The sequence below is a fragment of the Apus apus genome, chromosome 22 (genome assembly GCF_020740795.1).
Source record: "Apus apus isolate bApuApu2 chromosome 22, bApuApu2.pri.cur, whole genome shotgun sequence".
Classification (NCBI taxonomy): Eukaryota; Metazoa; Chordata; class Aves; order Apodiformes; family Apodidae; genus Apus; species Apus apus.
This window is the reverse complement of record NC_067303.1, coordinates 2,895,146-2,922,369: the sequence shown is the minus strand read 5'-3', so window position 1 is coordinate 2,922,369 and position 27,224 is coordinate 2,895,146. Positions and strand designations below refer to the sequence as shown.

The 27,224-nt window shown below is 51.0% G+C and overlaps 1 protein-coding gene across 1 annotated transcript in view; it reads left to right on the top strand.

Moving 5' to 3' along the window:
* The window catches only part of LOC127393369 (opioid-binding protein/cell adhesion molecule homolog), a 292,393-nt gene that overhangs the window by 34,003 nt on the left and 231,166 nt on the right, over nt 1-27,224 (top strand). The gene's annotated exons all lie outside the window — the stretch shown is intronic.

The window sequence follows — 27,224 nt, the reverse complement described above, 5'->3', positions numbered from 1 at the left end:
TTAAGTATATGAACAGGATGGGATGCATCAGCTCCAGAGAGCATTTTTGTAAAGAGGATGGGAGGAAAAGTTTAAAACAAGGTGTGTGGGTAAATTGAGGCTTGTAAGTCTCGCCTTGGAGCATGAGGGAAGCTTCTCTGCCTGGTTAGTTCATCAAAGGCAGGTTAAGAGGTGACTTGGTTGCAGTCTATGTATTTCTCTGTGGGGGACAAGTTGCTGAAAATAGGCAGGTCTTTAATTTAGCAGCAAAAAGCATCAGGATCCAGTGCTGGCAGGTGAAGCTGGCCTCATTTACCATAGGAGTGGTGTCCAGTTTTTGAAGGCAGGGTAACTAATCATTGCAGTGACTTACTCTGAGCTGCAGCAGGGCTGCCATCATTGGGAAGCTTTAAACTTAAGGAAGGAGCTTTGGGGAAGAATGACAAGGAAGTTTAAGAGCTTTTGAGGGGCCCACTGACTGCAGGACCCTGGCATTCGGGCAGACATGGGTGGTGCAGTCCTGTGCTGGCTGGTTGCTTTCAGAAAGCCAAGGCTTGCTTGGGGGGGATGTTCACTGTGGGTTGGGGATCTGCACTGTGCCTGGAGGGTCCCCAGCTGCATGGAGCAATAGTAGATGTATTAAGAACTAATCACTGCCAGGCCTCCAGGGATCAGGAGAGTCATTTGTGCTTGCTTTTGCTTTTGTCTTTTCTCTCTTTATTATTTTTTTTTTTAATCTGCTTTAAAAAGAGTTTTTACAAATCAATATAAAAGAATCAAGAGGCCATAAATCTAGGAAGACACCCAAGGCTCCCTCTGGAGCCCTCTGCTTTCTGGGGATGGGAGCTGCCCAAGACAGATGGGAGGGTGATGGGTCAGTGCTGGGGCAGCCAGCTCTGCCCTCCCAGGCTGCAGCAAATGGTGGCCAAGGGGGGGGGGGGGTTGCAGCAGTGGAGAGGCACAGCCTGTATTTTTTTGCATTTAGTTTAAGAAACAGGACATCCCCAGCTGGCTACTCACCAGGGGAAAACCCTGGTTTTAGGAGCTTTATGCTAATTTGGAAGCAGAAGGATTGCTTGCAAAACAAGACCAAGTCAAGACAGAGCTGAACAGCAGCCCCTCGTCGCTGCTCCCCTTAACTCACCTGCTTGGATTTGCTTCCATGGTGCCTGAGCTCACAGCTCTGGGGGCACAAGTTACTCCCAGTTTAATTTATTTGTGCTGAATAGCACTGCCTGCCTTTGGCACAGAGAGGTGGAGGTGATGGGCACGTTTCTGTAGGGGACCCACCCCAGTTTCCTCTCATTTCTCTTCTCTGCTGGGCAGGAGAGGAGGGGTATTTGCATGGGAACGGGTTTGAAGATGTCCTGCCTGTCTCTGGGAATGTGGCTTAAATAGTGAAGTGCATTGCCCTGCTGTTGAAAGCTGACCAAGAAATCATAGATTAATGATGAAATGCAGTGCAGCAGGTCATTTCCATTGCTCCTTCATCCACGGTTGATGGTGCAAGGTAGTTAAAGCTCTTCCCAAGGAGCAATATATTCTTATAAACCAGAAGCTGCTGTGTGTGCCCCCTCCTGCCCTGACTAAAGAAGTACTATCCTGGGCAAATAAAGCATATGAGCTAGCTGACATATGCAGCAGCACCCTTTACCTGAGCAGTGTGTTGTCCTCCCTGTGATGTGCAGCAGAGGAGCAGCTCTTCCTTGGCAAGAGTCCCTCTGAGGGGAGGATACTTAACACCTGCCAAAGCTACAGCAGTGGGTGCAAGGTGGGAGCAGGAGGTGCTTGAATTCTCCTTGCTGGCTCCCTGGGAGGAGAATTCACCCCTCTGTGCACTCAGGGTGATGGCAGCCTGTTGCCTGGCTCTCCTGTTCCCCTCTGCTCCCTGTGGGAGGGTGTTTGAATGGCTCAGGCATAGGGGGGTCTGGGTTTGCAGCAAGTGCTGAGCTGCTTGGTAAGCAGAGGCTGTTGGCAGCCTGCAAGGGGGGTCTAGCTCAGCCCCAGCACTGCCAGGAGATAATAGCAAATAACCAGCAGCTATTGGTGAAGGTTGAAGTAAAATAAATGGATCCAATTTTCAGGCTTTCTTTGATTTTTATTTATTTATTTTCTCTTGCTCCATCCTTTCTTCCAGTGTGACAGGAGAACAGCTCGGGCTGGAGAGCCCTGCACCCAAACTGAGGGTGCCCTGGGCTTTTACTTGGGTCTCCCCCCAGCTTTCACGTTTTTAGGTGTTGAGAGGGAGGCAGCAAAAGCAATCTGACTTCTTGTCAAAGGATAAGCTGGGGAGGAAAATGCTTAATTGCTGCTAAGTGGATGGAGGAGGGGAAAGGAGGCTCAAAACGTCTCCAAACGTCTTAAATAAATCTTTTTCCCTAGTCTTGCTGCCCACACTTCAACAAAATGTATTTTCAACCTGTTCTTTCTCCAGCTTTGACGTGGCAGTGGTGGCTTCTGTGAGAAGCCCCCGTGGGCTGGTGGTGGGAAACGTGGTGGTGAGAAGTGAAGTGTCCCTGTGCCCCGTGGGGGCTGTGGGAAGGGCTCCGGGTGCCCTGGCTGCCCTCTGAGTGCAGCTTGGAAAGCAGCCTGAGAAAAACATCATCGTGTCCCACCCCTCACATCCTCCTTGTCAAAACAGAAAGGTTTCTTGCAGGACCTCACCCAGGGCTTAAATACCTCCAGAAATGCCTCTGCAGCAACTTGCTTTTCTGTTTTTCATCCAGAGGGCTGCTGTCAAGCTGCTTTTTTAAAATTTTTTTTCTCTCCTTCTCAGCAAACCGTTTGGTTTGGGGGAGGTGGGAGGTTCAGATCCTGATCGCCTTGATGGTGTTTCCTGTCAAACCCTGGGGGGAATGCAGGTGCAGCAACTGGCCCCACTGTTGGCAGAGGACTGGGGCAGCCCTGGACCCCCCTTGTCCTTTGCCAGGTGTTGCTGGGGTGAGGGTGAGATGCTGTGAACGGGTTGGGTGCTAGGGCTGGGTGCACCCCATGCCAGGGGGGGATGCCTGCGGGTGTCACACCAGCCCATCCCAGCTCTGCTCAGCTTCCTGAGCCTCCAGAATGACAAATATGCAAAGCACAGTTTAATTAAACACGCCGTGCACTGGCTCATTAAGTGGTTGCTCGGGGTAAAGAGGAAACCTTGCTGACAGCCCCATCAGCCTGGCCTTGGGAGCATGGTGGCAGGAGCAGGGGCTGAGGAGATGACATGGCAGAGAGTGTTTCTGATGTGTTCTGAGCAGGGATGCAGAGGGATCCACACCCTTGATGATGATGATGATGAGGAGGATGCCTGAAGGGGCATTGTTCCCACTGCAAGAGGTGTTCCCAGGCATGGGGCTCTGCCACAGCTGCATGATGATCCCTGCTTTTTTTAAGCCCTTCAAAAGGAGCAGAGAGGAGTCGGTAAATCAGAGGAATCTGCTCAAACAGCAAGGTCACCTCCAAAAAGGCAACATGAAGAGGCTCTTGGGCATCTTTTTTACATCTTGAGAGTTCCTCAGTGTAGGAAAGGCAGCCTGGCCGACCTTCCCTTCCCTGCTCCAGAGGGGACAATCCTGGGCAGCTCTCACAGCTGTAAGGAGTGATGCCCAAGCCCTTTTCTTCTCCCCCTTTTGAAATGTGCATTTTCCAAAAAGCTGACTCCCCCGACCTCCAGTGCAACTGCCTGAACAGTTGTAGGGAGGTGAGAAGAAAAGGGTCTTCTCTCTCTTCTTTAAAGGCCCTTCACTTGCTTTTTATTTTCCTTGAGCCTTGGAGTGAAATTCCATCAGGGCTCTGTGAGAGAGCCCTGACACAAGACTCTGATTTCAGGTGTGAATATGGAGACATTTTTCATTAGGAAACATATGGTGTTAAGGTTAAAAAAAAAAAAAAAAGATGAAGTTTGACAGCCAGGAACAAAGCAATGAAATCTGAACTACAGGTGGGCCAAGCCTCCAGCAGGGTTTGCAAACAACAAAACCAAGCCAGGGGTGGTTCAGATCCAAGTGTTATTGTTACTTATTAGAGCTGGTGGAAAATTTTACAGGGGAAGAGTGTTTTTTGACAGAAACTTGGGTTTTCATCAAAAGTGAAATTTCCATGGGAAGCGTTCACCTTCTGTGGAAAATTCGGGCATCTGGTGAGGGACAAAGAAATGAAAAAGCAAGAAGGAAGTGAGAAAGCAGGTGAGGAATTTATATGGTGGGTGATGGGCGAGGTCCCTCCTGGTCACTAGTGTAGGGTGCTGGGCAAATATAGACTGGAAAGAGGACTCAGGGGTAACTGGGTGGTTGGTCACTTGACCTGTGGTGAGAGGGGACAAGCTGCCCGGGGAGGCTGTGGACTCTCCACCACTGGAGAACACTGGATCCTGTGGGATCTGCTCTAGGGGATCCTGCTCTAGCAGGGGAGTTGGACTAGATGATCTCCATCCCCACCATTCTGTGATTTCGTGAGGAGGAGCTGATCTGACCTGCTCAGGCAATGCAGGTAGCTGGCTCCATCCCTGGTATCAAACATACATCTAATCTCCTTGTTCAAGCAGCTTCCTCTTGAGTTAAGTACACAGCAATTTCCCACCTCTAAGAGGATGTTTCCTTGCTTCTTTCCTTTGGGACTTTGTGGAAGTCTCCTGCCTCCTCATCTCATGCTTTATATCTTATCACTGGGATGTGTTGCCTAGTGGGTAAAGATCCAGACTGGGACGTCTCAAAGGCAGCTGTTCTCTAAAACATCTTTTATTGCTCTTCCTCTCTGCCTGGTAAAAAGGGGTTAAAGATATTAATATTCTTGGTGAAATACTGATTCGAAGCAGGAGAGGTAGATCATGGCTGCTGGAGCATTGGGTCCTCCTGTCCCAGCTCGGGGCTTTGGGAGGAGCTGAGCTGGGGAGAGGGCTGTCACTGCCGAGGCTCCGCTTTCTTCTCCGCTCTTTGAATTCCGGGTCCCGAGCGGCAGCACGATTTATGGTGAATATTTTATACCTCCAAATGATGTTTGGTGGGATTCCACACGTCTCGCCTGCTGTGCCTCCGTCAGTCTCAGAGGACAGCTGCCTTTGTTGTACGTGTCAAGCTTGACGAGGCGCCGTTTTTCCAAAAGGATAATTCTGTTCCTTCACCGTCGAGGAAACTGTTTCCTTCCTGGAAAGGCTGCTCAGTCGCTTTAAAACGAAGCTCTAGCTGCCAGTGACTGCAGAAAAGATGTTAAATGACTGCAGGTGACCTTGAGAAAAGGGCAGGGATGGGTGTGTTGGGGGGTGGCTTCCTTATATTTTTTTCACTGTTCCCTGTTGTGGCTTGTTGTGGCTGGGAAGAGCTTCAGTGCAGGGAGGGAAGAAGGCAGATGTGGGAATTCCTGAGCCTGCAAGGTTGTTGCCCTCTGTGTGTAAATATCTTGCCATTAGCAGGCAGGGCAGCATAGAGAATAAGCTGAGGCATGAGGGGCAGGTTTCTCCCCCAAAAGGGAGAATGCTCAGGAACTTTCAAAAAGCAAAATTGCAAAGCAGCTTGTATTTTAAAGGGGGAGATAAACCACGTGAGAAACAAATCGATAGGAAGACCCAAGCCAGGAGATCAGATCTGGAACTGCTGCCGGGGCCGTGCCAGAGAAGGATGGAGCCTGGTTGGCATCATCTGCTGCATCCCAGGCTGGAGTTTTGTGCTCCACAGGTGGCCACATCCCATGTGCTCCCCCCATGTCTGCAAAGGGCTTTGACTTCAGGGACGGGCGGGATGAAAGGTGCCGTAGAAACACGAGTTTTCTTAATCCCATGGAAGGTTGCCAGGCATAATTAAAAGCCTTGAGAAGCTTGGCGGCTTCACTTCATGGAGCTTGGTGCAAATATTTCTGTTGGGTTTGATCCATGCTGCTTTGTAGCCACTTGGTTTCACCTTGTTCTGCTGAGCTGCATGAGGTCTCCTGGAAGAGGCTGGTGAGCCCTTGCTGAGGTGCAGCAGGGCAAGTCATACGTGATTTGAACGCTGACAAGCCAGCCAAGTTTGCTGTCAGTGGGCCACGGTTTGCTTGCAAAGTTAGGATAAATTGGATGGAAGTGAAGTAACTTTGAGAAGTCAGTCAAGTCAAGCCTTGTGTGGGATTTCACCAGCATATTTCCCGCATAGCTCTCTCTGTCTCGGAGAGGAGGAGTGCGGGGAAGGAGGTGGGGAAGGAGCAGACTAAGAAGAGGAGGCAACCTTTCGTAACTGCGTCGAGATCTCTCTCCTCCCTCCCCACTCTTGCAGCAAGCCATCTGCTGCAGCTCAGCAGGCTTTGCCCAGTCAAACTGGGGTTTTTTGCACACCCCCCCCCCCGAACCTTGTAAATCATGGCTTGCAAATTCTGGCAGGTGCAATCACATGGGTGAGAAATGCTTCATTTTGGAAAACCTCTTTGCAAACATGGTTTCTCCAGGGATGTATGGTTAGCTTCATGGCACCTGGATTTAGCCCCTTAAATATCCAGTCCATAGTAGGTGGCCTAGGTTCTTCTGTGGTCACTAGAAAGACATGGGTGACCCAAGAGTTACTGCTCACTTACCCATCTCTCTGCTGGAGGATTTGCTTAACAGGGCACCCAACATTTAGAAGGCAAAAGCTGGATGTGGTGACACTTGATGGGGCTTTAGGAGGGGATCTTCTTCCTATTTGAGTGAAATCTGAATGGAGGGACCAACTGAGAGCCCTCTTTGGGCTCCTGCCTTTAAACTTTATAGTTTAAAATTGAGGAATTGTCTCAACCTTGGTGTGCTCCAGGGAATGGAGATGCTGGCTTAAGCTCAGCAGGACAGGGACATTTGCGACAGGATAAAGTAACTGTGGTATCATATTTCCAACATCAGATGGGGCATCCACAAGATGATGAGAGACTTAGAAGTCCTCTCTCATCCACACCATTGAGCCCAGCCTGTTGGATCCAGCCTAGAGGCACATTCCCACTGCTCTTCCCCTCTGTCCTTTTGAGCTAAACACACCCCCAAGCTCAGCACCGATGCTTCGAAGGTGTGTTTCTTGCAATCTCCACCTTCTTCCTCAACAACGGCTTCCCAGAGCCACACGCAGCCAGCTTAAACGTGGAGAAGGAGCTGAAGAGCTCCTTCTATCTGCTGCCCACCTCTCGCTGCAGATCAGCTGGGCAGGGGGCTGCATGAGCACCTGGGGGCCCAGCTGGACGCCCGCCCGCGGGAACCGGCACGCCCAGGGTGCGGGGTTGGGGATATTTTTAACGCTGAATGTGCAGTCGGCACCAGCAGAAAGTGCCAGATTGCCAGCCCAGGATTCTGGGAGCTTGTGAATCCTCGGGGAGGGAGGTGAGGTGTGAATTCAGCGTGCTGTGCTTCTTGCCAGGGGCGTGTGTGCATCCAGGGACCCCCTGGCTGCACAGAGAGGGTTGGCATCTCTCCATGGCACCACGTGGAGGGCATCCCGGTTAGCCTCGACCTTCCCCTCCAAAATGTCCTCTATTCTGCAAATTCCCCCTGTTCTGCAGTTCAAGTAGGTCAGGGAACTGCTTGAAAGAGTCCAGAGATGATGGAAGGAGTGGAACATCTCCCTGATGGGTAAAGGCTGAGGGAGCTGGGTCTCTTGAGCTTGGAGAAGAGGAGACTGAGGGGCGACCTCATCCATGTTCACAAACACGTTCAGGGCAGTGTCAGGAGGACAGAGCCAGGCTTTGTTCAGTGATGTCCAGTGACAGGACAAGGGGCAGTGGGTGCAAACTGGAGCATGGGAGGTTCCATGTGAATATCAGGAAGAACTTCTTTGCTGTGAGAGTGACAGAGCCCTGGGACAGGCTGCCCAGAGAGGCTGTGGAGTCTCCTTCTTTGGAGACATTCAAACCCCCCTGGACAGGTTCCTGTGTGATGTGCTCTGGGTGATCCTGCTCTGGCAGGGGGGTTGGGCTGGGGGATCTCTCCAGGTCCCTTCCAACCCCTGTGATTCTGTGAAATACCCATGGTGGCCATGCCAGGGGTGGGACCCACGGCCTCAGCCCATCTCAGGTCCTGTTTTCCTGGTGAAGGTGACAAAGTGGTGCCAGCCCAGCTGGATTTTGCTGTTTGTCCCCCAGCAGCAGACAGCTGACAGCCAGGAGCTGAAGCCAAGCTGGCTACTTCCTCTGCTGCAGCAGAAATGGGGTTTTTTGCTCCTTCCTGACCTAGAAATCCGGCCAGCCACCTAGAGGTGAAAAGCTCTGCATCCTATTACCCATCCCTGGAGCCTTCTAATCTTCTGAGCTGAAGATCTTTTGATCTGAGCAGCTCTGTAGCACAGCCCAGTCTGGCCAGGCAGTGTTGAATGTTTAAACACCCTCGGCTGCTCTCACTGCAGGGAGCAAGCAGGCTTGAAAAGGGGTCTGTGGTTCATCCCGTGGCTGAGCATCAGGGATGGAGGGGAGGACAATGACACCTGCTGAACACCTTGGGTGCTGGTTAGCCATCTAATATCTAAAGGTTGTTCCCATGCTCTTGCTGGGAGTGGTGCCTCAGGCTAGAGCAGCATCCCTGGGGTTGCTCTCCCGTGATGTACATCCATCCCTGCTGAGCCCTTAGTTTCCTTTGGAAGCCCCTGCTTGGTTCTCAAGCTGGTCAGCAGCACCTGAGTATCTTCAAGTGTGAGGACAGAGGCTTGAAAAACCCACCAAGGAAAGGGAAGTGCTGTTCTTGAGGTACTGGTGATGCTGGCTGTTTTGCTGGGGTTTGTGGGGAGAGGCTGCACCCCTCCAAATTGTCCTGCTTGCTCCATGGCAGACCCCAAACCCCAGAGCAGGCAGCTCATGGGGGTGGAGAGTCTGTCAGCTAAAGGCAGACTGCAAAAAACTTCATCAGAGCTCCACCTCCAGCAGCAAGGAGTATTTTTTAGAAAACTGTTACCTGCCTACTCCTGGATGCACCAGGGGACACTGGAGCTGCTGAGATGTTTGTCTAGTGTCTTCTCTGTGGAAATGCTCTTCTTGCTGCAAATAGGCACCACTTCTGGCAGCTCGGAAGGGTTTTCAGGGGTGGTTATGGGGCTTGAGGAGGGAGCTGTGGCCTGGTGGGGCAGAACCTTGGACTCTGACCTTATGGCATCTCTGCACAACACTTGCTGCCTGATGAGGCTCTAGGCAGCTGCTGTAATGCTGCATGGCAGGTTGTTGCAGGAAGATCAGCTTTTATTTGAGTCAGTGCAGATGATCTGAGTGATAATTTGCTTCTCTCTCAACATCCAATTAGTTGCTATTTGTGGCTTCATGCTGAGGAAGCTGAAGAGCAAGTCCTCCTGCACCTCTGCCCTGGTCTGGATGAGCTTTGCCTCCCCGTGGCTTTTGTCGCTGAGGCTCTAACATGCTCCATGTTATGCACCCACCTTTTTAGCACCCTTACATCTGCAATCATGTCGGGTGAAGTGGTGCAGGTGGAGGATGGACATGGATGGAGCCAACAAGGTCCATCAGCCATACAGCAGCAGTGGGGAACGGGGAGAGAGAAACCACTTGCCAGAATCCAGACTGTTGTTGTGTTGCTCACTAGACTGGAGAAGGGCCACATGCAGTCGTGTTTCTTCTTTCTCCTGGTGGGGATGTGATGGTTTGGGCTTAGTCCTGCCCTCGGGACTGTTTCTCTCCTTGGTGGGAGATAAGGAACAGCAGTGTCTGCTGGCAGGCTGCCTCCTCACCCTGCAGAGCTGCTCTGGCTGCAGCTCCCCTCGTTTGTAGGTGAGCTCTGGCTCGGCTGGAGCCAGCAGAGAGGGGTGGGCTGTGCCAAGAGGTTGCTCAGTGAGATGTTTCCCAGCCTGGTACCCAGCATCGGGTGCCTTAAAGGAGCCTTCCTCTCTCTGCCCTGCACTTTGCCTTTAAGCGTGTCTGGCTGTTAGTTGCTGGGAGTGCCTCGGGTCAATTGGTGTTTCTGAAAACCTTAATTAAGTGTTTTTTTGCTTCTATTGAGCCCTTGCCTTTAAAAACTGTCCTTGAAATTGAAAGGCATTACCAACACCTTAGGGCTTTTTATCATCTTAACTTTCTGCTTACAGCTTCTTCCTTGCTACAGCAGCAGCTTCTCCCCCCTTTCTTCCCTGCCTGCCAACCACTGCTTCCCCTGGGATGGCCCCAGGAGGGCTGCTTGCATCCCACCTCTGCCTCCCCTGGGATGTCTCCAGAAGGTTTGCCTGCATCCCATCCCTGCTGCAACATTCCCACCCCTGAGTCCTGCAGCTTGGTTGGTAAACCTGGGGTGGTATTTTCAGCTGGTGGGTGCTCTTAGGTCTTAAATCTTGGGGCTGCGTTTTATATCATGGATCCAGGTGAGATTTGCAGGATTTTTTCTCAGCCTCCCTTTCCCTGGCGTAGGCAGGCTCCCTATCTCAATGTTACCAGCTCTCCTGCCCTGGCTGCTCTGGTTGTCTTCATTCTCCCCTCCTCCTCCTCCTCCTCCTCCTGTCTTCTTATTATAGCAGTGGTATTGTTTTAAGCTCTAACCACTGTGCATTGTGAGTTTGCAAAAAGGACGTGTTGTGGAAGGGAATTGTATTGTATATACTGGCTGTGTACGTCCTTTTAAACTATACCCCTGTCACCAGGCAGCTTTCTGCAGGTTGGTTGCTGAGTGAACAGCTGAGAACCTGCGGGAAGACCCAAATGGCACTTAAATTATATTTGCTCTTTGATTTCGAAGACATTTAGTACCATTTAATAGAATCCGAATGCAATTTAACTCTGCCAAGTGGGGGAGGCTGCCTCAGGAGAAGTGACACTGCCAGAGCTGGGGAAACAAAAAAATTTTAAGTGAGCAAAACAGCAGGGTCACATTTACTATCCGGATAATTATTATTAAATAAAGAGCAGAGTGGAACTGTGTCTGTCAGCTTCCCCGTGCACTGGAAATGGCATTAACCGCTTCAGAGCCGTGTGCTGCCCAGGGTGAGCTGCACTGGGAGGTGACAACCAGAGATGTGGCATCTGAAGAGGCCCTCGTGGTGGGTTTGTCAGCCAGAATTAACCTGGGAGCTTTTACCTGGGGGCTGATTTGCATGCAGGCAGTTGCTGTAGCAGCAGCTTTCCTGGTGCTCCTGTTACCCCCTCCGGGCTGGCTCCCCCGAGCCCTGGCACTTCAGTGCCAATATACTTTTCTCCACCAGGAGCTGGTTATTAAAAAAATAAAGACTGCAGGAAAAGAGACATTTCTTCAAGACAGGAGCTGTGCTGAGCAGGTTCTCCAGCACATCTAGGGCACAGCACTGTGGGGAGATGTGTCTTTCCTGGCTTCTGACTTAAAGGATGGTGAAGACTTCTTGTTTTATTGGAGTCAGTGTTTTTGTTTCTATTTTCCCCTCCTTTATTTCATTCCTCCACCTATTTTTTTTTCCAGTTTTGTTTTTTCTGTTTTGTTTTTTTTGCTTTGCTTCTCTGTAGGCTGCACAATCCAGTTGAGGAGCAGTCCAGCTTTGGACCAGCTGCCTGGCAGTGCCCAGCTTCCCTGAAGTTTTTTGTGGGCAGGTCTCCAATGCAGGCAGACAACACCTTGGGCAGACTATTTCTAGCCCTTGTTCCCTGCCTGTCTAAAGGAGATAATAACACTTTCCTACCTCACCAAGGGTTTGCAGAGGACAAGTCTATTAAAGATTGTGAGGTGCTAAAGATGCTTTACTGATTGGGGCCATGCAAGTAGCTGAGGTATCTAGTTTAGGAAGAGGTTTGCAGCTGAGAAATCAGAAGATTGTCTCTTTTTTTATTATTGCCTGCCAGCTCTGCCTGGCACAGAAATTAAATTGAGTTGTTAAAATTTATTTTTGCCTGAAAAAGAATTACAGTAAACTGGGAGATTACATGTGTGCAGTGATGATAGGTTGCATTCCTCAGGCATGTTTCAAGGAATAGCCCCAAAGCTCTTTGCAGAGTAAGGAAACAAGCCCAAGCTGCAAATTTGGAAACTGAGGCACTGAGGATGGAGGGGATGATGTTCACCTACCCCACAAGGATGGGGAGCAATCTTCATCTTAGCCCTTGGCATCCTCCAACCTGATAGCCTAGGAGAGCAGCTGGTGGACCAGTAGGTCCGTAGGCCCCTGGGATGTGTTGGATGGAAGAGAGTTGTAAGGAGGAAAGATCCCTCCAAAATGGTCAGCAGTTATCTTCTGGTTTGTCCAAGCAGTCCAAAATCTCTGATCGTGGCAGCTCTGGTGCTGTGGGGAGCCAGGATGGGTGTGTAGGTGGTGGCTGCTTGCAGCTCTGAAGTCCTTGGGTGCTCTGAGCTGACTTTCCCCTGGCAAACACTGGGTTCTTGAAGAGCAGCCATGACAGAGGCTGGTGCCAGGTCCACATCCCTCTGCTAAGAATAGGTGTGAATTTATGTCTGCATCTCTAAAATAGCTTGATATGTCCAATCCTCCTGGATAAAAGGAAGGGATTGAATTATTACAAAAGGACAATATTTCATTTCCTATAAGTGCCTTAATCTCGTGAGTAAATATTACAGCTTTGTGCTATAATCCCTAAGCTGGTATATCTCTTCCCTTCCCAGTTACCTTTTATGTTGATTTACATTTAGTATGTTGCCATTAAATCTCTTTCTCTCTCTGAGGCCTGTTATAAGTAGAGTACTTATTCTGTTGAGTCTTTTTTAGTCACATTTGTATTGTATTCTAATGTGCTCACACAAAAAGGCTGCCAGGCACATTCCTGAGATATTTGCATCTTTTTCTTCCCTCCTTCTGTCTGTGTTGCAGAAAACACACTTTTGTTTGACCCTGCACCCAAACTGGAGCTCCTCATACTGGGGAGATGCCTGCAGGAAAGCTCCTCTGCCAATTCTCAAGCTTTCCTGGTCTGCTGGTCCTTCTGGTCCCAGGAGGAGCATCATGCCTGGTGGATCTGAGTGTCCTGGTGGATGGAAAAAGCTGAATCACTTGGGGAGATCTCCATCTCCTCCTTTCAGCCTTGGGCTGAGGGTTTGCAGGAACCCACCTGATTCCTCAGGCTGGGGCAGGAGAGATTTTCCAGAGCTTCAAAATGGTGGTGGTGGGTATGGTCTTGGCCTGACACAGAGCACGAGGAGGTATTTGTCCACTCTCTGGCAAAAAGTGGGTGTTTAGAATCTTACAGTCACAGAACAGTGAAGGTTGGAAGGGATATTAAAGATCTTCAGGTTCCATCCTCCCTCTATGAGCAGGGACACCTCCCACCAGACCAGGCTGCACAAGCCCCATCCAACCTGCCCTTGAACACCTCCAGGGAGAGGGCAACCCTCAGGTTTTCCTCTTCAATGATTGCCCTCCATGAGTGTGTGTTCCCTGGGGTAGGGCTGGTTTACCCAGCAGAGTAATTAGTTAATTGTTTGCATACTGGAGGGAGTCTGAGCAACAGCTGCTGGGTGTTTAATTGGTGCAGGTCAGAGCAGGGTGGCTAGTGGTGTGGAGGGCAATTTTGGGACAGTTAGGGAGGGTTTCTGGCTCCTTCCCTCAATGGCAGGGCTTTCTAACCCTCTCCCCAAATATCTGTGGGTCTCAGCAGCCACATGGCCCTTCAGTAGGAGGACAAAGAAGGTTTCTGTGAGCTGGGTGTCCTCAGGGGACCTCCCCTGGCTTGGGGTGTGTGTGAGGGATGGGGCCAGAGGAGGTCGGGGCTGAGGAAGATCAGAGGCTCTGGGTAGAGGGGGGTGACTCTGCTGTCCTGGGGGCTGTGAAATTGGGGGTGGTTCACCTCTACCTTCTTTTCCTCCCTGCTCTGACTGACTCATCTGTGCAGCCTGGCTGCTTTTTGGGTCCTGTACCTCTGCTTTCCAGGCCATAAGCTCTACTTTGGAGGGAGGTTTAGGAGCCTGGGGCTGTATGCTAATTTCCTTGTGCAAATCCCTACATTTTCCTATGTCCCTGTTCTTTTCTCCTCTGTCCCCTCAATATAATTGCTTTGCTCCTTTCTGAAGTGCCTGGATCTCTACAGATTCAGGGTGCTCAGCAGGAGCTATTACTATTGTGATGTTTTTATTGCATAGAGAGACTGAGATATTAAAGGACTCCTTAAGCTTAGGCTTTTAGAGGTAGATTTGGGTGGAAACACCCACCCCAAGAGCCAGCCTGAAGCAGTGAAGAGCTGACATCATCTGTCTGGGTTGGAAGCAGGACTTATGCTCAGACTGCAGGTTTCCACCAGCAGCCTGAATGCCAGCTCTCTTCTGGAGCATCCTTGCCCATGGGAAGCAGGGATAAGCTTCCCTTGGTCCCACCTGGTCCTTGGCAGAGAGTTGTGCTGCAAAGCACAAGGTCCCACAGACTCAACTCACAAGGGGGGAGCTAAAAATAAAGCCTATCCCAGATGTTTGGAAAAATACCCCCACAAAATGGTCCTAATCAAGTGAAAAGTCTGTCCCAGGTTCCCCCGTTTCACATCCCCTCATCTGCAGGGACAGGCCTGGCAGAGCCAATGCCAGTCCCTTTGCTGGGGCCACCCCATTAATTAGCATGGACTAAGCATCACAGACTGGCAGGTCTTTCCCTACGAGACTCCAGCCTGGGATTAAGGTTCTGCAAGATGTAAAAGACAATGAGCACATCCAAATGTCCAGGGGTCGGTACAAAATGGCTGCGGTGCTGCTGGGTGCCAACGAGGCGTGCAGGGAGGGATGAGAGAACAAATGATGGTGGTTGGGGGACTTGCAGAAACCCTGTTTTGTTTTGGTTTTTTTATCTCCTTTAAAATAACCCTGCTCTGTTTGATTTTAAATCTTCCATCCTGACTGGAATCATTCTGCTGCTCGGTGCAAAGCTACCGGGGGAGCTGGGGGGAGAGGGGAAAAAAAAATTAATTGAATCCTTAGGTTTGAGTGATGGCTACTCTGAGAGCTTGCCAACCTGATGGTAAATCTTGGGGGTGTTAATTGCTTTGAAATCCCTTTCCTTTCCTCTCCAGTTCCTCTACAGTGGTTCCCCACCTTCCGTGCAGTCCCCCACCTTGTTTGCAGCCCGTGGTGAGCTGCCCGTGCACAGCTCCTACTGTTGAGGCAAGGCTTGGGGGGGGGGGGGAGAGAAGCCTTTTCCTTATTCCATTTGGAATAGCTTCTGTTTACTGATAAGGTTAATTGATTTCTTTTGCTTTAATTAAGGAAATTCAATTTCCACTTAATGAGAAAGATTTTGGTGCGACACGTGTAAACGGCAAAGTGAGGAGTGCTGGGCCAGGAGAGCAGGGGGGAGCAGCCTGGGTGTGGGTGGCCAACCCAAGGGAAGAGGGGGACAGGGAATGTTGTCCCCTACCCCAGGCATCCTCCTCATCTCCCTAGAGCGAGATGCAGCCCCTTGCTCCATGTGCTGTGATAGCCAGGTACATCAGTGGTGGCCACCAGCTTTGATGTGCTGGAATTTTTGCAGCCTTCCTGCTGGGCAGAAAGTGGCCCCTGGGATGGATCATCCCCATTGCTGCTGCTTTTGCTGAACTGTTGGGGTGAGGTTGGCAGGGCTTCTGTGATGGTGTGAGGGCAGCTCTGTGTTAGGGTTGGGAATAACTCTGCTGGTTTCAAGCGTGGTTGGTTTGGTGCCATCTCTACAGGCAGTGGGAAGCACTGATACCTTGTAGGGACCCCTTTAGACAACTGGCTTGTCTGTGCCACTAAGGGCTGTGTGTGCCCAAACCAGCATCCTGCCCAACTGAGAAGCTTTGCCAGGACTCAGGAGTGGGCTCTGAAAGAGGCTCCCAGTGGACCTGGGAGATGTTCCCCTCCTCAGGCAGGGGACTGGGTCCCAGCAGCATGTCAGCCCCACATCCCCGTCCTCCCCAGCTAGCAAGACGTGGGCTCCTTTCCTGGTCCTTGGCTGCCTTGTTTGCACCAAAACTGGTATCAACAGGAGAGGAGGGCGGGGGGGAAGGGGGATGGCGGGGAGAGAGAGTCACTTCTCATCAAGTTGATCAATCTTTCTGCTGTTGAAGCCTCTCAATGAGTTGAATGTGATTTTCTCTGCCTTACGCACAAGGTGGAAGTCGATCACTTTCAATTTTCAGCATGCAGAACCTGCACTCTATCAAGCTGTTGCCTTGCATAACCATGATTGCTGCTGGCGAGGGCTTCCAGCACACCCTGAGCTGTGGTGGGTGGGGGGCTGGGTGCAGGCAGCAGCCCCCCTGCCTCCCTGACTTGCCCCTTTGCTGCCTGCCAGGGTGACAGGCTGCTCCGTCGGCTGCTGGGGAGAAGAGGGTGACATCTTTACATGGGGCTGAGCAAAATGCTGGGGCTGAGCAAAATGCTGGGCCAGGCTACCAGGAGGCATTTGTGGCAGTGCAGTCTCCTGGTGGCAGCTTGATGACCCCAAGGTTGCAAACCCAGAGCCCTGAGACCGTTTCAACACATTGCATGGAATCCAGAGGCTCTGCAGTCGGGGAAGCGCCCAGCAGTGATAACCTGCCCGGGAGCAGCAGGATGCTCTTGGCTGCCCTATGAATTCCCACCTCCCAGGAATCCTGGAGGAGGGTGCAAGAGGCACAGGCCTGGTTATCAGGACAGCATGTGTAGAGGCTGTTGTCTGCAGCCCGGGGGGGTGAGCATGGTCGGGGAGCCTCCTGCCCACCCTGCATAGGCCAGAGGCTGTAGATAAGAGAAAGTGATTTCTGCTTTTAATTAACTGAGCTTTCAGTTAAGGATAAACAAAGGCCATGTTTGTGTGCTGACAGCTGGCTGTCCTTCTGGGTCAGATAAGAAGGCAAGTGATTGCCTCCAAGCTGTGAGAGGGACTAGGAGAGAGTCCAAGGAGTGGAAAACGTGAACAAATGCAGAGTGAACCTCCACGCTGGGAGCCAGGGGTGGTTTGTGCTGTGTGTTCAGTCCTGGGAGCCTTGAGCCTCTTCATCTGCCTGCCTTGCCATTGTCTGGGCAAACCCCTAAACCAGTGTGTCGGGGTGGGCAGCCAGGGTGTCCTCTGTGAAGGTGGGGTGGTCCTGGGGGCTTTGCTGGCACTGGGGAGGATGGTGGCCCATCCCTGCGGGAGCAGTGCTGCTGGTGTCCTGGGAGCCATCTCCTGAGGGTGCACATGTGTGTGCCCCAGCAGGAGCAGGACATTAGCCCGAGGCAGGGCAGTTGCCAGCTGGGCAATGATTTGCTTTGGGAACCCCTGGGCTTGGTTGGAGCAAAGGCTCCTTCAGAAGGAGCTGGCAGCACCAGGGCCAACACCATCAGTACCAGCTCTGAGATGAAGTGTTTGAAGACCTGAGCAGTTGCAGCACTGGCAGCTTGTCATCGTCAGGTGGGGGGGAAAATGAGGGCTGAGGGGTCCTCACCTCCTGCAGCTGGCAGGGAGCAGTTCAGCTGATGGAGGAGTGAGAATGCCTCTTGGCAGCTGATGATTCAGAAATTCAGTCAACCTAGGTGGCACCTTTCCCCAGTTGTGGAAGGAGAGGGTGTTCAAGGGGTCTGCTGCTGTGTGAGGGCTCAGCAGGGCTGGGGGAGGTGGGTTTTGGCCAGGGAGTGGGCATGGGTGGAGGACACTGCTCCCTGTAGCTCCTATACCCTATAGGTATCTACCTGCAATCACAGAATCATGGAATTGTTTAGGTTGAAAGAGACCTTATAGATCATCTAGTTCCAACCTCCTGCCACAGGCAGGAACATCTCCCACCAGACCAGGTTGCTCAGAGCTCCATCCAGCTGGGCCATGAACAGTTCCAGGGATGAGGGGGCACCCACAGCTCCTCTGGACAACCTGTTCTAGTCTCACCAACCCCACTGTAAAGATTTTCTTCCTAACATGCAGTCACATAGTTTGTCAGGCACGATTTGCTCGTAGTGAAGCCACAGTGGCTGGCACCAATCACCTCCTTATTTTCCATGTGACTTAGCAGAGTTTCCAGGAGGATCTGCTTCGTGTTCTTGCTGGACACAAAGGTGAGACCGACTGGGCTGTGGTTTGGTGAGTCTTCCCGTTTTGAAAACGGGGTTTGTGTTTCCCCGTTTCCAGTTCTGGTGGATCAGAGCACAGGATTTGTCACCTCCAGGGCTCTGTAGCTCTTCACAAGCAGAAGCCAGTGGCCAGCTGGGCCAGGTGAGCAGATGTGCTGCTCTGCACATCTGGAAGGGGGAAAGGGAGCAGAGAAACCCTCCCCCCACACACCTGGGATTTCTGCTGCTGAATTCAACTCTTGTCCAAGATGCTGGAAGGCAGGTTGCTCTGCATGTTTTCTAAGCTAGAACATCTCTTTCCCTGCCCCACCCCTCCTGCCAGAAAGACTTTTTGTGACCACAGTGAATATATTTGCTGGCAGGTTTTGGTAATTCAGGCTTTTCTGTTGTCTTTGTGAAATATCAGATGGTTTTTCAGGCTGGGCCTTTTGTACACCATCCCTTTGAAACTAAAATAAAGTAGCAATACATTCACTTCTTAGCTATTTAACTATATTTTTTTTTTTACTGGACTTTTTGCCTGTTCTTTTTTCGCTGGAGAGAGAAGCAAAAAAAATTCAAATAACTTTGTGGGATGTGGAGGCACAGAAAAAAAAGTTTGGCTTTCTTCTCATCTTCAGCACAACACGTTGGCAGTTTCTGTCCAGTTCTAGTCTTGGCACATTTTCTTCTCCTCGTGGCTAATTTAAGGTGACTGCTGTACGATCTGCTCTACTTTCACATTCCTCAGCCTTGTGTTTTTGCACTTCCAAGCCTGTGTGATGGATCTTAAGGAGCCTGCATTATGCAGCCCTGGATCCATCTGTTGTCCTTACAAGTTAAACAGCCTGAAAAAAAAAAAATAGATTAGAGCCTCAGCTCCTATAATGAAGCAGCAATTTGTCTCCAGCTCCTGATCCAGGTGTAGCAGAGCTAACGAGCCGGCTGGCCTTGAGCATCAGAGAATGTTAAAGATGGGTTTTGGTGGAGAAAAAGCGTGAGTGGGGAAGTGGTGCTGGGAAGAGGGAGGGAGGGAAGGCAGGAGGAATCGGGCTGTGGGATGGGGTTGTCCTCACTGGGCATTGGGACAGAGCAAAGGGAGCAGGCTGGCCTTGCAGGTTGTGTTTGGGATCCTCTCCAAGATGTCTCTGAAGGCAGTTGCAAGCAGTGATAAACCATCCATGGACTGCTTGAAAGAGTCCAGGGCAGAGCCACAGAGATGATGGAGGGAGTGGAACATCTCCCTGATGAGGAAAGGCTGAGGGAGCTGGGTCTCTTGAGCTTGGAGGAGACTGAGGGGTGACCTCATCCATGTTCACAAACACGTTCAGGGCAGTGTCAGGAGGACAGAGCCAGGCTTTGTTCAGTGATGTCCAGTGACAGGACAAGGGGCAGTGGGTGCAAACTGGAGCATGGGAGGTTCCATGTGAATATCAGGAAGAACTTCTTTGCTGTGAGAGTGACAGAGCCCTGGGACAGGCTGCCCAGAGAGGCTGTGGAGTCTCCTTCTCTGGAGACATTCAACCCCCCCTGGACACGTTCCTGTGTGATGTGCTCTGGGTGACCCTGCTCTGGCAGGGGGGTTGGGCTGGGGGGGATCTTTCCAGGTCCCTTCCAACCCCTGTGATTCTGTGATGCCACGTGTTTTTGGGAATACAGAGGGGAGAAGAAAGCCACCGTTGCTTTTCCTCCTAGGGAACACCAGGGCTGGTGTGTGCTGGGCCTCATAGAGACCTTCACAGAGTTGGGGTTAATGGAAGAGGTTCCCCCAGATCCACTCCTGCCTCTTGCCAGGAGAGAAAGCGGGTGTATTAAGGCAGGTAAAAACGGCGGCGAGAGAAAATGAGGGGAGAAGGTCTCATTCCTGGAGAAAATACCTCCCAATTAAAGAGAATGAGCTGAAAGTGGTAGGTGTGGGGGGGGAGAGGGAAGGGGGGAATCGTGCAGGCTCCTGGGAGAAAGATTGTCACTTTCCATGGGGCTGATTTGCCTGCAGAGGAGGAGCAAGAGGAGAGGATGGGGAGGGTGGATGGGAGGGTAATTTTGTGTGTGTGTGGGGAGGAAGGTTTGGTTATGAAAGCGAGAGGAGCAGGAGGGGAGGCCAGGTTGATGGAGATCACGTTCCATTCAATTTGGAGAAAAGGAGAGGGAGAAAAGAAGATGAGCCTGAAATGAGGCTTAATTTTAATGAAGGAAAATTCTCGGCTAAGTAAGGAGAGTTTGAAAGGGAGGGGAGAGGAGGGTTTGCAAATGACAGGAGCCTGACACGCTATTGTAGTGGAGAGATTTCCTGTGCTTTCTTTTCCCTTTGGTTGGGGGAAAAAAATAAGAAAAAAAAGGATAATAAAGACAGTGGAAGGTGGGGAAGAAAAGAGAGGAGAGATCTAATAAACGAGTTGTAGCACCTGGGGTGAGGTGGTCTCACTGCTGTGGGAGGTGGCCTCGTGCTGACTCTGGGGTCCTGCTCTGGACTCCATGTACAGGATAGAAAGTGCTTCTTTTCCTGATGTCTGTGCCCGCCCCCCCCCCCAACTGCTGTGCCAGCCAGGGCAGCCTGGTTCTCCATCAAACCTTGTCATTGATTTTTCACTTGGAACTGAGTGCCTTAATGGATACCAGGGGAGCTTGAAGCAACCCAGGGGCCACCTGATGGATGGGGCCATGAGGAATCATGGAATGGTTTGAGTTGGAAGGGACATTCAAGATCATCTAGATTCAACCTCCTGCATGGGCAGGGACACCTCCCACCAGCCCAGGTTGCTCCAAGCCCCATCCAACCTGCCCTTCAACACTGCCAGGGATGGGGCAGCCACAGCTTCCCTGGGCAAGCTGGGCCAGGCTCTCCCCACCCTCACACTCCAGAATTTCCTCCTCATCTCTCACCTCAATCTCCCTCTTCCAGTTTTCATCCCTTTCCCCTTGTCCTCTCCCTCCCTGCCCTTGTCCCAAGTCCCTCCCCAGCTTTCCTGGAGCCCCTTCAGGCACTGGAAGCTGCTCTAAGGTCTCCCTGGAGCCTTCTCTTCTCCAGGCTGAACACCTCAACTCTCCCAGCCTGTCTCCAGAGCAGAGCTGCTCCAGCCCTGGGATCATCTTTGTGGACCTCCTCTGGACTCCCTCCATGAGCTCCATGTCCTTCTTACGTTGTGGTTCCAGAACTGGACATAGCACTCAATGATGAGCACGAGGCCCTTGCTGCTGCTCAGGGTAGGACTTGGGGACTCTCTGCCAGCACCAGGGTGCACAGTGAGGACAGACCCAGCACTGGGCAGACACACCTTGTAACTTGCACATCAAAATGAAGTGGTTCCTTTATTGGCATCTGGGATGGATTTCTGGGCCCTTGAGAGTTGCCTGCACTTAGGATTCATGTTCCTGCTCATGCCCAGCTGCTGCTCACCATTAGCAGCAGTTAAAAATACATGAAGGATTTCTTTTGCATTCTTTTCCTTCTCTTCTGAGCACAGCAATTGCAGACAACTTGTGGCACAGCCACTGTCAAGGGGATGTCCCTGCTGGATCTGGTTGCAAAACGCTGCCTCTGGAGTGCTTGGAAGTGCCAAACCTGTGCAACAGCATTTGTAGAGATATTTCATTGCTGAAGGTGCTGGTGTAAATGCAGCAGGGACCTTTGTGATCCTTTGCTGGCACAAGCCCTTCAGATCCACTTGAAATGTTTGGCTGAGTTGTTATTCTGGCTGCCCTAGGTTTGGTGGGAATTACAGAGATTTTGTTTCAACCTGTATCCCAGCTTCTCTGCTCCTTCCTCAGATCTCTTGCCTGACTTGTAGCTGGTGGGGGGACACAGGCTGAGAGCTCGCAGGGAGCCACAGTTAAAAGCTCATCTGGTTTTCTGCCCAATTCCCCCTGCAGAACTTGGTTTAAAGCTTTTGAAAGAGAAGAGCACCCCATCCTCTAGGGACAAAGAAATCCATTTTGTTTCAAAATGCTTTCGTGTTTACTGGTACAAATTGACATGCTTGGCAACAGCTGCCCAGGTAAAGCTCCCCCTTTGCTCATTTGTTCTCTTGCTTTTGGGTTCCTGCAGACTTTCTGATGAATAATGCTTAGTAGGTGTTAAAGTAGTATTTGTGTAAAGCTAGCTGAAGAAATAGCAGGCAAATTGCCTGCATTTGCTGGTTCCCAATCAACAAGGAGACAAGGGGGCTTCTGGGCAGTGGTGAATTGTTCCCTCCTCTGTCTCCAGGCTCTAACTCTTCCTCTTTGCCAAAGGTGCTTCAGAAGGCAGTGAGATGGTGAGGATTTTATTTCCCATGCTGTGTCATGCTCCTACAGGAAAGCTGGGGAGGGACTTGGAGCATGGGCAGGGAGTCAGAGGACAAGGGGGAATGGATGAAAACTGGAAGAGGGAGATTGAGGTGAGACATGAGGAGGGAATTCTGGAGTGTGAGGGTGGTGAGACCCTGGCCCAGGTTGCCCAGGGAAGCTGTGGCTGCCCCACCCCTGGCAGTGTTGAAGGGCAGGTTGGATGGGGCTTGGAGCAACCTGGGCTGGTGGGAGGTGTCCCTGCCCATGCAGGGGGGTTGGATCTAGATGATCTTTCAGGTCCCTTCCAACCCAAACCATTCCATGATTCTCTGATTGCTCCCCTTGCCAGGAGTGAGCTGTGTGGTGAGTGCCAGTCTGTATTTGGAGCAACTTCTTAAGGGATGTGAGGTGTTTGAGAGGCTCTGGAAATCTCTGGTGGTGTTTTGCCAGGTAGAATGCTTGTTTCCTTCTGATGGGGCCTGAAAATGCTTTAGGAGACCGTTTGGTCTGTTATTTCTGGGAAGTGGCTCTGAAATGGGGTATGTAATCTTAGACTTTGGACCTTTTCTCTCTGTAAGCCAAGGCTTAAATCCTTGATTTGGGGTGGATGATTCCCTCCTGCTCCCCTCTGCCCCCCAAATCCTTTCCCTTAGAAATAACACCTGCTCATATCCTTGTGTCTGTCATGGAGAGGCAGAAAGATGTCATCATGAGGAAGCTCAGTCCTCTCCATCCCCCCCACTGTCACACATTCTCTTCCAAAATGCTGCATAATGTCAGAGTAAATCCTTATCAGAAATTTTAATGAGCAAAATAAAACCTGAGATCTGTATGATTAAAATCAAATCTTCCCTCTTCTGCTCTGCTGGAGCTGGCTGCCAAAACAGAGTCTCAAGGCTGACAATGGGAGGCCCCTTGTATTTAATTACCTCTGGCTTCAGTTGGTGCTTTAGATAGATGTCCTCTGGTCCCTGCTGGGGCCCTGGACAACCTCAAAGAACAAAGAGTAGTTCAAGTGATCTTTGCTAAAATGTTTAGCAAGGGCTGCTGCTCTTTGCTGGTGGAGAAGGCCCACTTCTGGCCCTAGGAGAGTCCAATATCTCCAGGGATCTCTAGGGCAAGAGTTGGCCAACGTTGACCCAAGGTGTTGCTTTTTCCTCTCCCCTCCCAGTGATGGTCTTCACTTGGTCCTTGTGGAGAACTTTTCCATGGGTGATGGCTGCTCACAGCAGCTGCCCTGAAGACATTCCACTTTCCCCTTCCTTTGCTCTGCCAAATTTCTTTTGACTTCTGCCACCAGCCTTGCAGCACCCATGCTGCTAAATGCCCAGCTGTCTTCTCTTGCCCCACAGAGATCCCCTTTTTCCTCCATCAGCTACTAGAAGGGCTAGGAGATGTGCCATAGTCTTTTGCATTTGCCATTAGGCAAGTGGACATTGTGCCAGCAGCTACCACCATCCAAGGCATCTCTCTTTGTACCCATGGTGGAAGTTTAGCACCACATGGAGAAGCAAGGGTGGATCCTGGTGGCTCTTGCCCACCACCTCAGTGCCATTCCAGTTCCACATCCTCCCTGCACACATGGCAAATCCACCTTTCAGCCCCTTCCTTGGCAGTGTGGTGTCCCTCTGCTCCATCAAGCCTTTCAGCCACCCCTGGGCACTCCCTGCAGCAGACACCCAGGCACAAGCCCACGAGGTCCTTAAGTGAATGAACTGACTTAGCTCCCTGTAACTTCCATTCCTGGATTAATTCAAAATCACCATCTGACTTTCCCAAAGTCTCTTGAATGATATCTTCACCTGCTTCTCCTGTCGTTTGTCTCCTCCCAAGAGGCTGCTTCATTTGATTTGTCCTTCAGGGGAAGCAGGAACATATCTCATGAGCCATAGAATTGACTCAGGCAGAAGAGCAGGGAACACTCGCCTGAGCTCAGACCTTTCCCCATTAGAAGGAGATAATTAGGAGATACTCAGAAGGTACAGGCAGCCCGTGTTGCTGGCAGCCATTCTGACTGGGTATCTCAGTCTGCTTTGCCCAGAACTCAGGATGCTTCAATTATCATAATTTAATGGTAATAAAATGAGAATCTAGAGAGAAATAAGCTAGAACAAATGCTGGGACATGGAGAACCTTGGTAGCGATGACCTTGCCACATCTTAAAGCCCGAGAAGCCATGGTGACTGAAGCAGGGGAGACAGTAATGAGGTGAATATATGCAGATGGCTGTGTCTTCTTCAGTTCCTGGTGACATTGTTCACAAGCAGCTGGACAGGGCTGCCACCCTGCCTTGTCTCATGGGCAGCTGGCTCTGCCACGGTGGCGTGACGGGGGGCTATCCACTCCTTCTTGCTCTTCCCCTTCTCTTCCCTTCTTCTATGGTTTTTTTATAAATTGAGAGGCAAGGGTAATTATGCTGAGATTAGAGCACTAATCATCACGTGCAAATGGGGAGGCATTTCTGAAGAAGCAATAATGTATTGAGAGATTGTATGGATTGACTGACAGTGCAAGTCCTTGACCTCTTCCATGTTGGTGACAGGTGGGCAACGTTTAGTCAGCAATCTGTAAAAATCTGGAGACAAATCCTGTCTTGATTAATGTCAGCATGGCCAGGGATTCTGCCCTTCTCCATAACTAACCCCTCAGCTTGCTGAAAGTGCTGGGAGAGAAATGAGACAGCTTTGTGGGCACTTCACTTGATGTTCTCCCAACCACGTCCAAGGAAGGCTGGGCTGGAATGGAGCATCTCTCAGACAAGTGTAGTGGAACTGGGGAGGAGAGAAAGGTGGTGTAAAGAATGACACAATGCAACACCTGCAGTGCCCTCAGTTTGTGGGTGTTTTGCAGGAAAGCTTTTTATATATATAAAAAAAAAGGAGCCGAGATGTCTTGTTGAAACTGTTGTTGCTTATCTGCCCTCTCCCAGAAGCTAAAGACCCCTGGGACTGGAAATGTAGATCCTCTCTGGAGAACCAGCAACTCCTTCCTCCTAATTTCATTTCATTTGACAATAATAAAATATGCACCCACGATTAAATACATATTAATAGGTGCAGTTACACACAGTCATGGGGGCTGTTGAATTAAGGTCGAATCCTTCTCGGTCCCAAGTGACTTTCTGTTCTGCATGACTGCAGTGGGGGCTTGAGAGTTTGCAGGCTCTCATGTGGGGTGCTCAGCATCTTGCAGGGTTGGGGCATTTAATTTTGCAGATCATCAAAGGCAAATCAATCCATCAATTATCAACGCTTCAGTTTGCTGCTGAGCAAATGAGACTATTACTGTGTATCAATTAGTAGCATCGGATGCCCTGAAATGATAACAGAGGAGCCTGGTGCTGAGACGTGCCTGGCATCTGCTCTCTCCTTCTGCAAACATCAACAGCAGGCTCTGAGATGTGTCCAAAAGTTGGGGTGCTGAGAGATTTGGGATGTTTTTGTTGTTTGGTTTGTTTGGGTTTGTTTTGTAATACCAGATCAGTACAAAATTCAGCTGAAGGAGCAGCATTCCTGACCTCACACTCTGCAGTCTGTGCCCTTTCCCCCCTCCCTGTTTCCAAGGGTCTGCCATGAATAGGTTCATTGCAAATGCTAATCCGGATTGTCCATGGCTGTGGGAACCCTTCCCAGGGTCTTCCTGTCCATCTGGTCTGGGAGCTCGTCCAGGCTCTGTGCTGGCTCCTTTCCCCTGCCTCTCTTTCCCCTGCCCCTCTTCCCCTGCCCCTCTTCCCCCTGCCCCTCTTCCCCTGCCCCTCTTCCCCCTGCCCCTCTTCTCCCTGCTCCCCTTCCCTGCCCCTCTTCCCTGCTCCCCTTCCCTGCCCCTCTTCCCTGCTCCCCTTCCCTGCTCCCCTTCCCTGCTCCCCTTCCCTGCTCCCCTTCCCTGCTCCCCTTCCCTGCTCCCCTTCCCTGCTCCTCTTCCCTGCTCCTCTTCCCTGCTCCCCTTCCCTGCTCCCCTTCCCTGCTCCTCTTCCCTGCTCCCTTTCCCTGCTCCCTTTCCCTGCTCCCTTTCCCTGCTCCCCTTCCCTGCTCCCCTTCCCTGCTCCTCTTCCCTGCTCCTCTTCCCTGCTCCTCTTCCCTGCTCCTCTTCCCTGCTCCCCTTCCCTGCTCCCCTTCCCTGCTCCCCTTCCCTGCTCCCCTTCCCTGCTCCCCTTCCCTGCTCCCCTTCCTTGGTCCCCTTCCCTGCCCCTCTTCTCTGCCCCAGCTCTCAGTGGTGGCTTGTCTGACATTGTCCCTTGGTTCATCTCCACCAGGCTCTCATTATCTGCTCGGATTCAAGCCCTCTTTCTCCTTTTATTTATTTCTTTATTATTATTATTCTGGGTGTTGAGCAGAGCTCAGAGAATAACACATTTTTCTGCTAATTTGCTGGATGGCAAATTTCCTTTTTGAAAAAAAAGGGTGTTGAGGGGGAAGCTCGACCCCTTTCCCTGCAACCCCCACTGGTTTGTTTTGATTTCATCTTTTTAATTATATTCCCAAAGGTTTTAAATAAAACAGAAGGAAACTCTGTGACGGGCCTTTGAACCCAATGCTCTGCATGTTTTCCTGCTTCAGCATCTTTTGAAGCTGTTCCTTTCTTCCCCTTCCTCGAAACAATCCAGTGGGTTCAAGGCAGGAAATGATCTGGGGGTCACAAAAGCTTTGTTTTTGTAAAGAGAGAAGTTGGATAGTTGAGGTTTCTTTTCTCGCTGGTTAAAAACGTGGGTCTTGCAGACTTTCCTGATGTGGGCTTGAGGGATGGTGCCATTTTAGGCTTCTGTTGTGCTGCAAGGAAATGGCAAACACAGCCAAAGTGAAGGGCTTATAAGTGATAATGCAGATGTTCCTTTAGCAGCTGATCTCTGAACACATCAGATGTACTTGGCAAACAATTCCCCCTTGAATTCCTCTCCCTGGTGACTTTTACCATCCCCCCTTTTTCAGTGTGGGGAAACAGAGTCAAGGAATCACAGACTGATTTGGTTTGGAAGGGACCTTCAAGATCATCCAGATCCCACCCTCTGCATGGGCAGGGACACCTCCCACCAGCCCAGGCTGCTCCAAGCCCCATCCAACCTGCCCTTCAACACTGCCAGGGATGGGGCAGCCACAGCTTCCCTGGGCAACCTGGGCCAGTGTCACAGTGGTTGGGCTGCCCAGCCTCACACCAGGGTTTGTCTGGG